Below are 12,118 nucleotides of genomic sequence, written 5' to 3'. Positions count from 1 at the left end.
AGACTAAACCATCAACAAAAATATCTCGAGCTCTGATTTGTAGCATTTGCTGAATCCCGTGGCGTAAACGGCTGATTTCAAGCTGCTGCCACGCAAAGTTGGGAAGAATTGTGTAGTGGAGGTGTTGGCCAGGATTTCCGCCCCTCAGATGCAATAGAGGCAAATAACTGAAAAAGCAGAGATGATAGTAACATACAGTAATAGAATTAGGAAGTGATGAGTTTTGAGCATTTGTTACCTCTGTTTTAATGTATTTCATTGCACGTTTATCTACATTATTAATAACAACTGTTTAACACTCAGTTCTCAAAAGCCAGTATAAGCCAGCCCAGCACCCCCTGCAGGTAGAGACTGGACCTTGGAGGGACGGCCAGTCCAAGCAACGGGATGGAAGGTGGCCGTGGAGGGCACAGATCTGAATGTGCCACCCTCCCTCTGAAGCCTCTCCAGGTCCTGATCCTGGAACCCGTAAATGTATTATCTTACATGGCAAAAGGGATTAAAGGTAGCAGATGGAAATGAAGTCGGTAATCAGCTGGCCTTAAAATAAGGAGATTATTCTGGATTATCGGGGTGGGCCCAGAGTAATCACCAGCATCCTTAAACGTGGCAGAGGAAGGTAGCAGAGGGGCTCAGAGCGATGCGATGTGAGGAAGACGTGACCTGCCCTTCTGCCCTCGCAGACAGAGTAAGAGCCACGCCGAGCCAAGAACCGACGGCGCCCCTCCAGCTGGAATAGGCAGGAGACGGGGTCCCCCCCTGGAGCCTGCAGGAGGGACCAGCCCTGCCGACACCTTGATTTGAGCCCAGTGAGACTCGTGTCAGACTTTCAATGCCCAGACATGTAAGATGATCGATTTGTGTAGTTTTAAACTGCTAAGTTTGTGCTGATTTGTTACAGCCACAGGAGACTAGCGCACAACCTTCCGTATTTCTAGCTCCTGTTCCGTGACCTCTGTGAACGGCCTGGTGGGGCAACAGGTGGGGGTCTGGGCTGACCCACCAGGGCCTTGGGTGGGACTTAGCTTCTGAAAGAGGACTAAGGACAGCAGTCTTGATCTGGTTGGGTTGTTATGAGGATTAACGAAGTTCACGAATGCAGAGGGCTTAGTGCCGGGTGAAGCTCCGAGGGCCTGTGGTCCTTGATTATCTTCACGGCTGCAGAAACCGGAGGCAGGAAGGGGCCCGTCTTTATGAAGCCAGCCCCTCTGGGCAAACTGTTTCTCTTTTTCCAGAAACAGCAGCAGTTGAAAGCCAGTCCTCCGGCTGTTCATTGTTTCCCAGCAGATGTGACTGCAGAATCTGCCTAATTCTGACGGCCGCTTGGCCCCAGGCCAGCAAGGCCAGTGAAGTGTTTGTTTGCCTTAGTCCTTTAATGACTTGGGAGAAAGCCCATCTTCGGGCAACCCCTCCTTCAAACAGATCAACAGAGCCGGAAACGCTCCTTTTCTCGGCCACAGCTGGGTGGAGCAGGGGTGGGGTGGCGGGCACCAGGCCTTCCCCGCAGCCTCCGGGCCCACATCTTGGGTGCTCAGTGCTCACGTGGAGGTGCCCACCTCCAGCCCTGTGTGTGGCCTCACCTGAGAGCAGCTGGGGGAGGCAGGGCAGGTGTAAGGCTGGGACGTGGGTGAGCAGGTCGTCATGGTCACCAGAGCACCTGCTGAGAGAACGAGGGATAAAGATCAGACACCAGGACGACTGTCTCACGTTTCCGAGGTTCCCCCTACACCACGCCTCAACCGACTCTAGTCTCGGCCAGGTCAGAGCCCCTCTGGGTTCAAAGATACAGGCCAAGGGGGAAAAGGGGGAGAGGGAGGGATGGAGTGGGAGTTTGGGGTTGGTAGTGCAAACTATTAGATAGAGGATGGATAAGCAACGAGGTCCTACTGTAGAGCACAGGGAACTATATCCAGTCTCCTGGGATAAACCCTAATGGGAAAGGGTATTGACAAAAGAATGGATATATGTGTATAACGGAGCCACTTGGCTGTACGGCAGAGACTGGCACACCATTGTAAATCGACTATGCTTCAATTAAAAAAAAAAAAGATACAGGGCCTCCGAGTCTGGAAAAATCCGCAGAATGGACCTGCTGCTGCAGGGCCAACTTAGGGCAAAGTAGGGAGGTGGGGGGCAGAGCTCAGGGGCGCGAGGCCCCCCCTCCCACCTGCTCGGGGGTCTCCATCCGCTGCCCCTCCCTCTCCAGGCTGAGAAGCATCGCGACCGATGGGGGAGGGGAGGCAAGACCCTCGACCCTGAGCGTGGGGGGCTGGGGCCTGGGCTGCCTCTGCCCCCTCAGCCCCCAGGACCGCTTCCCTCAGGGGACGCTTGCGCCTCGGGAGAAGACGAGGCTCCGCTTGGCAAGGCATCGGGACGGTCCCTGTGCTGAGGTCAGATGCTGGCAGCCGAGGGATGGGCAGTGCTGCCAGGGCTTCGGGACCCTCTGACACTTGGGCACGGTCTGAGGTGTGCTCAGGGACCCCAGGCCCAGTGGTCGTGTCACCCGGAACCACAGGGACCCCTTTGGCCTCCCATTTCTTCAGCCCTGCCGAGGGCGAGATGCTGGCTGCCAGGAAGAGGGGAGACCCATGCCAGCCCTCGGCCGTGAGGAAGGCGGCCGCGCTGCCCTGGACCCTAGTCACAGGGCAGCGCGGGGAGGGCCCTCCTGCCCAGTTCTCACGGGGCCCTGCGTGCACGTGGGGGCCCAGGGAGAGAGAAGGTCCAGCGGCTCGCAGGACCTCAGGTCAGACTCGGGCAGGCGGGGCCGGGGGCCGGGACATCGGCTCCCGCTGGCTTAGGGGACGGGCGCTCGGCTAGGCAGGGAGTCCCCCCACAGCCCCGCCCGCAGGGCCACCCGCCCTCTCTGCCCCCAGCCCCGCCCCTGGCAGTTTTCTGCTTCTGACCTGAGTTCTGGCTCTTCTTGCTCAGTGAGAAGACCTCGGGGCGGGCCTGGGTCTCGGCGGTCTTTCCCGCCCCAAACGTCTGTCTTTGCTTCTGCATAGTAGGGGCTCAGCCAGGACTCACTTGATCAGCGGTTCCACGGCTGACCCTACAGGGCCCTATAAAGTCTGCCTGAGGCTCAGGGCCTTGGGGAGGGGAAGGCCTCGGCAGCATCCAGCGCTGCCTCCCCCGAGCCCCCTGGAGCAATGAGGATCCGCCTGGGGCTCGGAAATCTGCAGACTCCAGCTGTGCTTGCAGCACCTTGCAGGGAAGCGCGGAAGCTTCTGAGAAACCAGGATACAGATGTGGCCTCCTCCCACTTATCGAACCAGAAACCCTGCGGGTGGGGACCCGGGAACCTGTAATACAATCCCCGCCCCGGGGAGGGGCTGGTTCCAGTGCCGGTGAAAGTTCGGGAAGACCCTTCCCAGATCCACTCGCTCGCGGAGCGCTCCCGCGTCACGGTGCGTCCCAGCCCGTTTACAGGTGAAGCCTGGCCAGACCCCTCCGCGGGGAGCCCCGCTCGGGTGCTGCCTGCATGCCGCCACCCCCAGGAAAGGCTCCCTCCACCGAGGGCTGCCCGCCCTCGCCTCCAGCCCAGCCAGGCTCCCTGCCCTGCGCTCTGGTTCAAGTTCACACTCTCCCCAGTGCCTGTGAGAGGGCTTCACGGCGGGAGGGGCTGCCAGTGCCCCCTTGGGCCCCAGGGGCCCCCAAGGGTCGCTGATGGCGAGCACCCAGCAGGCTGGCCCTCCCTCAGCTTGGCCTCCGTGGCTGTGGCCTCCTGACGCCCAGCCTCTTGCTCATTTGAGGCCACAGAACTTTCTAGACTGCATTGGAAGGAGAGGGCAGAGCCACAGGAAGGAGACTGTGGGCCTTGCTGTCTGCATTTTCTAAAGATTCTGAGATAGTTTTCACAAAACATTTCTTCTAAGGCTGCCAGCCCCAGGTAAGCTCAGGCCAACAGTGCGTGCGTGCCCGGCCCTGAACCCTCAGACCAGCCTCTGGCTGTGCCCTGGCCCCTCTCTCCTCCCTCCCCGGCCTCTGTCCTGTTCCCTGTCCCCTGGCTTCTCTGCCCCACCGCTGTTTAAGGCTCTCCTGCATCTGTCTCTCATTACAGGGTGCAGAGGACACACCCTTGCATCTTAATACAGACACGGCGTCCAAACTCAGAGTCACCCTGCAGGGGTGTCCTCTCTCTTACCTCAACTGGTGTGAATGTGATGAGCTGAGAGCTAGTTAGAACTTTTACAGACGGGTGTAATCAGAGCTCCACAATTTGTGGAGATGCATGTTGTCGATGATCTGGGGGTCATTTACCATTGAAAATTCTGCATGCTAATTATAGTTTTCTCTCCCTCTTGGTTCCTTGGGGTTTTGTTGTTGTTGTTCTTTCTCTCGTTCTCTCTTTTTTCTTTAATCACAAAATCCACAGAGAGAATACTGGAGTGAGCTGGTCAACTTTGCAATACTCGGGCTTCCCGGCAACAACTTTGTGAAACAGAAGCGCAAACAGATCATCGGTTCGGGCCACAGGGAAGAAAGCCTCGCTGTGCTGCAGGCAGGACTCTGGCCCCAGGTGGGCAAAGCTGGTGCCCGGAGAGCAGGGTGTGGCCTCGGAGGACCAGCCTGGGGCTTCAGAGGTTGTGAAACGGGACAGACACCCTGCAGAAAGATGAGAAATACTGTGAAAGTTTCAATCTGATCGATTCCACCCGGAATCAAACCCCAGGATAAACATATTAAATCCTGGGTCCGCCTGAGGTGGTTTTTACGCTGCGCTGAAACACGCAAGTCCCCATGGTTACCCGCATGTTTATTTTGCTGAGCTGACGGCCATTTCTGCTACACTCAAAAGCGTATTTGTAAACACTTTGTGAGATGTGTAAAATACGATGCAGCCCCAAACGACGGAGAGAACGTCTTCCCCTGCACACTCTTGTTGCCTTTACTGGTCGGTGCTGGTTGTTACACATGGCCGGGGTCAGGCGCCTCTGAGCCGAGGCCCTGCCGCCTTAGCCCAGAGCTGCCTGAGTCCTGCGATGATTTCCCTGCTCTGTAAGGAAATCAGGGGGGGAAGCAGGGAGGGGCTGGCCTCCCAGTAGCCTGGGCACCTCTTTAGGAGGACTCCGCCCTCAGAGGGGCCCTCGGGTGCCCTCAGACATCTACTCCCCTTGGCACCCCTGGTCCCTGTGCAGTAGAGGGTTAGCTCAGCGGGGGTGGGGTGTTAAACCCTGCACCTTCCCAAAAAGGGCCCCTTTCTGCTGGGTCCTGGGAATGTCCAACCTGCTAAGAGGGTGTCTGTGCACCTGGGGTCTAGGACCCTGCCTGGTATTTGTGCTAACGGTGCGATTGATTGAGGGGGGCGGGTGTGCTGAGCACATCAGTTTTTTCTTTTTTTAAATATATTTATTTATTTATTTTTGGCAGTGTTGGGTCTTCGTTGCTGCGTGTAGGCTTTCTCTAGTTGTGGCGAACGGGGGCCACTCTTTGTTGCAGTGCGCGGGTTTCTCATTGCGGTGGCTTCTCTTGTTGCGGAGCATGGGCTCTAGGTGTGTGGGCTTCAGTAGTTGTGGTATGCAGGCTCAGTAGTTGTGGCTCGTGGGCTCTAGAGCGCAGGCTCAGTAGTTGTGGCGCACGGGCTTAGTTGCTCCATGGCATGTGGGATCTTCCCGGACCAGGGCTCGAACCCGTGTCCCCTGCATTGGCAGGTGGATTCTTAACCACTGCGCCACCAGGGAAGCCCCTGAGCGTATAAGTTTGACCTGGTGGCGGGAGGAGGCTGCGCTCTGAGTAGTTCAAGTCGCCCACGTGGGTGCCTCACACCGACGCAACTGACCTCCAGTAAAACCCTGGACGCCAAGGCCCACGAGCCTCCCTGGTTGGCAGTGCCCCACACAGGTTGTCACACGCCGTTGCTAGAGAATTAGCAGCGTCCGCAAGACTCCACTGGGAGAGACAGGGCGAGCTCAGCCTGGTGTCTCCTGGTCTCCTCCCCGCGCTCCTCCCCCTTGTTGATTCTCATCTGCATCCTTTCACTAGAATAAACTGTAACCTCTGTGTCTGGTGAGTCTTTCTAGAGGGTCATCAAACTTACAAGTGGCCTTGGGGACCCCGGCACACCCTTCTCCCCAGAAATGTCCCCCACTGGAGCCTCCATCAGAGCAAGGTTAAGATGATTCCTGCCCTTTATGGGAGAAAGGGACCTTCTAATATTCTCATAACAGGAGGATGGGTGGATAGCTGTGAAGGGGAGGAAAATGACATCGCCTCCTTTTGCTGCCACTAAGACTTTAGGTCCCAGCAGATCCGGCCCAGCCCTAGTCCCCAGCGTGAATCCCAAGAGAAGGTGTTGGGCCTCTTGTCCCGGGTTCTAGGACGGTCAGAGCAGTGTGGTGCCCATCCTGTAACAGCCTTGGCCTTGCTCTCAAGCCGGGTTCCTACACTGAAGCCGCCCGTGGTGGTCGGCCGCTCGGAAGCCTGATATCACCACCACCCATGGGCCTCGTGCGAGGTCCTTCCTCTCTCCGGGCTCAGTTCCTCCACCTGAAGAATGAGGAGCAGGGCTCCTGCCTCAGAGGGTAGATGAAACCATACGATCTATGCAAAGCACACGGCTCAGTGCCCGGCACGTCAGTGTTAGCACTGGAAATGGTGTCGGGGTGCAGTCTCAGCCCTGAACCCCAATCAGCAAGGCTGGCAGCTGTCACAGCCTCCCAGGTTACTCAGCTTCCCCCGGCTTCTGTGCCACCTGTGAGACGGGGATCGTAATAGATCCTGCACAGCGCTGCTGTTGGGGGCCATGAACCCCGACACACGCCTGAGACGAAGTGCATCTCCAATGAAAGCCAGCTGTCGTTATCCAGGTTCTAGGGGGCACTAGTCAAGTGACTTTGATCAGCCCCCAATTGTGTCTTAGCGTCAAGTCCTCACCTCGGAAACCAGGAACATGCCCACTACTCACTTGGTCTGTGTGGGGCTGGGTGAAGCTTAGCCCACGCCTGCCCGGCTCCAGGACCCTCCTCCCCAGGGTGGGCCTGGGGGAGGGGTCGCCACCTTGGATGAAGCTCCAGGGGTGGAGGCCCCCAACAACAATCCCAGGTCTCTCTCTGAGCGGGCCACTGGAAGCCATCCCGCTGGGACTTCGTCCAGGACGGTGAAGGTCAAGGTTACAGCTTGGCCAGGCCTGGGTTGGAGGCCCAGTCTACCATGCGGTCAAGCAGTGGAGACGTCCCATCGTAAAAACATCCGTGTGGCCTTGCTGAGCCAGCCGTTCTCACATTTGTTTGAACACAAACCCTCTTCTCCACGTGGTCCACACTTTGGGAAGCGGAGTAATGGCCATGGCCGAGGACAGCCCTGAGCTGACATCCAGCTCCTGCACTTACTGCTTAACCAGGGGAACTTAGAATGTCTCAGGGCCTCTGCTTTCTTCCTACGGTCTGACGCTTGCCTCCCAAGACCTCAGGGCTCGTGGTGAGCGTTCTGGAAGCATCGTCACCGCCAGACACACTCAGAGGTTGAGTACCAGAGCCCTGACTCTAGAGGGTAAGTGGTTTCTCGGCATCTCCCTCAGCTGCCACAGGCAGACTTAAAAGAGAACTCACTGAGGCCCACCCAGGCTCCCCCAGGGCCCCTGGGCGCACACCCCTCACCACTGTCGGGGCCCCCGCCTTTCTCCTGGGGAGGGAGTCTAAGTGGGAACTATCCAATCAGAAGCCATTGCTCACCCACAAAGAACATTCTGGAAGAACGATTTGACAAGGCTGGGTTATTCTTCCTCGGCTCCCAGAAAACATCCTGGGAGATGGAGCCCATGGAACCCAAGGGAGAGAGGCAGACGTCCACACAAACTGATCTGAACCATCTTCAGTCCTCTCCTCTTCACTGGCGCCAGGCCTGGGCTGCGTGAATCAGGAATGTGTGTGTTGATTTCCTGTGGCCTCGGACTGGCTGAAACCGACCAGCATGGTGCCACCTCTCCACCTCCCATGGAAATGGCTCCGAGGCCCAGGCCCCAGCAGTCAGCACAGGACGTCCTTCTGGCTGGAGCGATTGGCTCAGGGTTGGGACAGGACACAGGATGTTTCAATCAAGAGATAATCCCAGCCCCCTTGGTCAGTAGTTGAGGAGACACTTTCTTTCGCTGGACACAAATGAGAATTTCGTGCTGGTTACTGCTTACAGGTATTTGGGAACTAAGAGGGAATTTCTGGTTGAAGCTGGAGCCATGGAAGAAGAGCGAAAGGAGGAACAAAGCCTGGTCCTTGGTTGCTGCAGGAGAGAACCGCACCTGGAGTCCACCCTGCCCTGGACTTCGTACTTGCAAGAGGTCGTAAATTATCGTTATCATTAAAGCCCCTTAGAGGCGATGCTTCTATTACTTGTAGCCCCAAACTCCCTGATTAATGCTAGTACCATCCCCACTTCACAGGTGAGAAAACTGAGGCTCAGAGAGATCAGGTGACAGGCCCTGCAAGGCGGAGCAGGTGCCTTCAGCCTCAACAGCACCCTGACTCCCACAGTCCCCGCTACCTTGTGAGGTGCAAACTCTATTGCCTGGGCTGGGGAACCCCAAGCTAAGTCCTTACTGTCCATTTCTTTCCACCAGAATCGCTTTTGTGTCCGGGATCTCGACAAGCAAGAACCCACAGTCCCTGATGACGGAATGACCTTTCCCTGCCCACAAGGGCGCAATGTCCAGGCCAGAAGCACTTCCACTGGTGACACAAATGCTTTCCTCCTCACGCTGGCTGGATACCCAGCTTTGCTGGCGGCCCCAGAACCTGCGTTCCCCACCACACCCCAGCCCTGGTCCAGGGAAGCTCACTCACTCACCCTCGGTTCCACGGCACAGAGACACTGTTTCCTGCTGTGGCTGCCCTTTTCCTCCCAGAGACAAAGACGGATGAGAGAGAAGGCGTCCCCTCCCTCGGGGAGTCCAGGTAGGAAAGCAGAGTCCACGTGGGCTCGGCCCCTACAGTTGCCCAGACCGGCATCTCTAGTGCCCCTGCTCTGAAGGCACCGGGTCTGTCCACCCTGAAAGACCAGTGATGAAATAAAAAATTCCCCTTTTAAGGCAAGACACGTAAACTTTAAATATAAACCTTTTTCTCTGCTGTTTGGCCTGTTCCCTCCCTTCCCTCCAATGTGCATGGTGTGTTAACCAGACCTCCCCAGAGCAGAAATACCTGCTCAACCATAAAGACCAATTTTTCTTCTCCTGAAACCAGCCATGTAACTCCTTAGAAGACAGTGTTCCTTTCTTAATCCTGTAAGGGGTCATGATGACCCACCACTCACTTTGTACACGCAGACATCTTCGGTGACCTTTATGTAAAACGCCAATATATCATTTCCCTTAAAGACAGCGATTAGAATAGACTGCTCAGATGACCTGGGGAGATACTGGGCCGCACTTCTTGGAAGTTCCGAGCTTAAATACTTACTCATGACCTTATTAATGTTACTAGCCGTATTACTTGTATTCTGTCTATTTTACAAGATTATTGTTTCTTGTATCACCAAATGTGTGACTGAGCCTCAGATAAAATTAATGATGACAAGGTGACCTAAGATGATTGACCAAATATATAGTCCTATAAGATCAATGATTGTTAGTAGTGTAGCTCTAGATGTGGGGAGAAGCAACAAGGGGGACCATTTCCTGGACCAAAACAGACCAGTAAGACAGGTGGTCCAGAGGCTTTCGGCCCCTGTTAACAGGGCCTACTTCAGGGAGAGCACATTGAGGGGCCGATCAACGAAGTCCTCGCCTGACCTGGGAATGAGCGTTCCTAGCGCTGTAGGGTTAATTGGTCCTGAAATGCCTCCCAAACTTTGGCTGAAATTAAGACCGAAAGGGAGGGGATTGTAAAATAAAGAACGTTGCCCACCCTCCGATTCTACAAGAATCAAGCCCTCAGCCACTGCATTCTCGGACCTACAAGGAATTCGGAGTGAAGATCGGGATGAGGCCCTCTGTGCTCTGGGAAAACTGGCAGAACTGGCCTTCAGATAGATATTTCAGGAGAAAATTTTTATGATGCTGGATTCTTGCGTCTTCCCGTACTTAGAAAAGCACCCAAACCATTAACCGAGTTGTCCGTTCCTGGTGACCAGCGGCCGCCTTCTACCGACGTGTGTGCTTGGGTGCACGTACCCTTCCCCCAAATCACACATACGCTGACCCCCCATCTCCTCGGAACAGTCCCCAGAGCTCCTGAAAGGCTGTCTCCTGGGTTATAATCCTCAGGTTGTCTGGAATAAAAGTTTTCATTTATTTCTTAGAATGACTGTTGATTACTTTTTCTCGTTACCACCAGCGTGGTTATCTGAGACTTACCCCGGCATACAGGTGCGCTGGGAAGCTCTGTGGAATGATTTCGGATTCCCTTCGTTTGCAGGCAAGAGGCTCAAATTGGGCGAAAAGGAACAAACCGGAGAAGCAGCGCTCTGGTTGCTGTGGAACCAACAGGACTCCCGCCCTGGTCTGCGGCGCCATCTCGTGGTAGCCCCGCGGTAGTGCAGCCTGGGCCGGAGAGTGCGAGGCGGGCGCCGGTGGGTCTCCATCGACCCTCCGTTTCTATCAGACCCTCCGCCACAGAGCAGATCACAGGGCTTTACAAGCAGGCAGGCCTGGTTTCAATTCCAGCTCCTCCACTTATTAGCTCTTTGACTTTGGGAAAGTTGCGTCCCCATTTCCTCCATTTTAAAGTGAGAAGGCGCGTAATTAATATCTGCAAGGTAAGGGCACAGCGCGCACACAATCCCCGCCCCTCACTGGGGGGAGAGCCCACTCAGTCCGTGAAGGGGTCTTCTGGAGGGTCTCCAAGGCTCCCAAGTCTGGCCTCACAGGTTGTGCCTTGCACAGCCCTGGAGGTGACCTCTGCATTGGAGAGCAGTGAACAACCTCTACAGACGTCCAGGGCCACCCTGGATCCCTCCCTTCCTTCTTCTGTTTCAACATGCTTTCAATCTAACTCCGGAGCCATGCCAGCAGAAAGAGTCTGGGATCAGAGGCATTAAACTACAAGCAAGATGCAGACTGAGTCTAATCCTACACAGCAACCCTGACACAGCAGCATCCCAGAGCCCTCCCGTAGAAGTCTGTCTCCCTCCCTCCCTTCTTGGCCTCCCTGACTTTACTGCGTGTAGTATTCACAGGGGCTTTTCTTTAGCTGGATTTTGAGTTCCCCAGGGCAAGCACCCTACCTCATTCTTTTTGTCTTCCTAATGTCAGCCTAAGAACTGGAACTCAACAACATTCCTTGGTTGGATGGATGGATGGAAGGAAGGACAGATGGATGGATGGGTGGATGGATGGATGGATGGATGGATGGAAGGACAGATGAGTGGATGGATGGATGAGTGGATGGATGGATGGATAGATGAGTAGTTGGATGGATGGGCAGATGGGTGGGTGGGTAGAGAGGAGAATGGTGGATGCTTAGATGAGTGGAGGGGTGGACCAGGTCAGGGTACCTCACAGCACACATGCACTTGTCCGTTTCAGCACATGACCCCCATCACCTGTTGATCTGAGTAGCTCTCTCTCCCCCACAAGACCACGTGCTCTGTGAGGGCAGAACCAAGCCTGCCTCTCTCACAGTCATCCATAGCACTGAGCCCAGGGCCTGGTGCATGGTGTGTGATCAGGAAATATTTGTTGAAAAAGTGACTGGGGCAGTTGAGGGAAAAGGGGGTGGGAGGGAGACCAAATTTTCATAATTACAGAAAACACAAATGAATGGACACAGTAGTTACTGAGATTACATGAACACTGTAGATGGAGTTTTTAAATGCACATCAACTACTTTACCTGAGATCCAAAGAGCCACACGGTGATGGGGCTCAAGCCTGGGTTTACTAAATACTTATTGTCTCTTCCTCAAGAAAGGTAAGTTAGAGGTACCAAGCTGATGTCAGAACAAGTGGATGCAGCTCAGGAAGAGCCAGAGATGGGCTCTTGGTCTCCCTGAAACGCACAGCACAGCATCCACCCTCTTGGATGCTGGGTGAGCATGTGATGTGGATGGAGCCAGACAGAGCAGTCAGCACGGTCACTTTTCAGTGTCACAGCAATTTATTCCACTTGTTCAGAATTGGTATCCACGGTATTACATATTGTAATTCTGTACTGACTATGAGACTATCCAATAAATCAAAATAGTCACATTTC

This window comes from Balaenoptera musculus, chromosome 4, assembly GCF_009873245.2.
Source record: "Balaenoptera musculus isolate JJ_BM4_2016_0621 chromosome 4, mBalMus1.pri.v3, whole genome shotgun sequence".
NCBI classification, from domain to species: domain Eukaryota; kingdom Metazoa; phylum Chordata; class Mammalia; order Artiodactyla; family Balaenopteridae; genus Balaenoptera; species Balaenoptera musculus.
The sequence above is the reverse complement of the archived record's forward strand: the minus strand, read 5'-3'. Positions refer to the sequence as shown.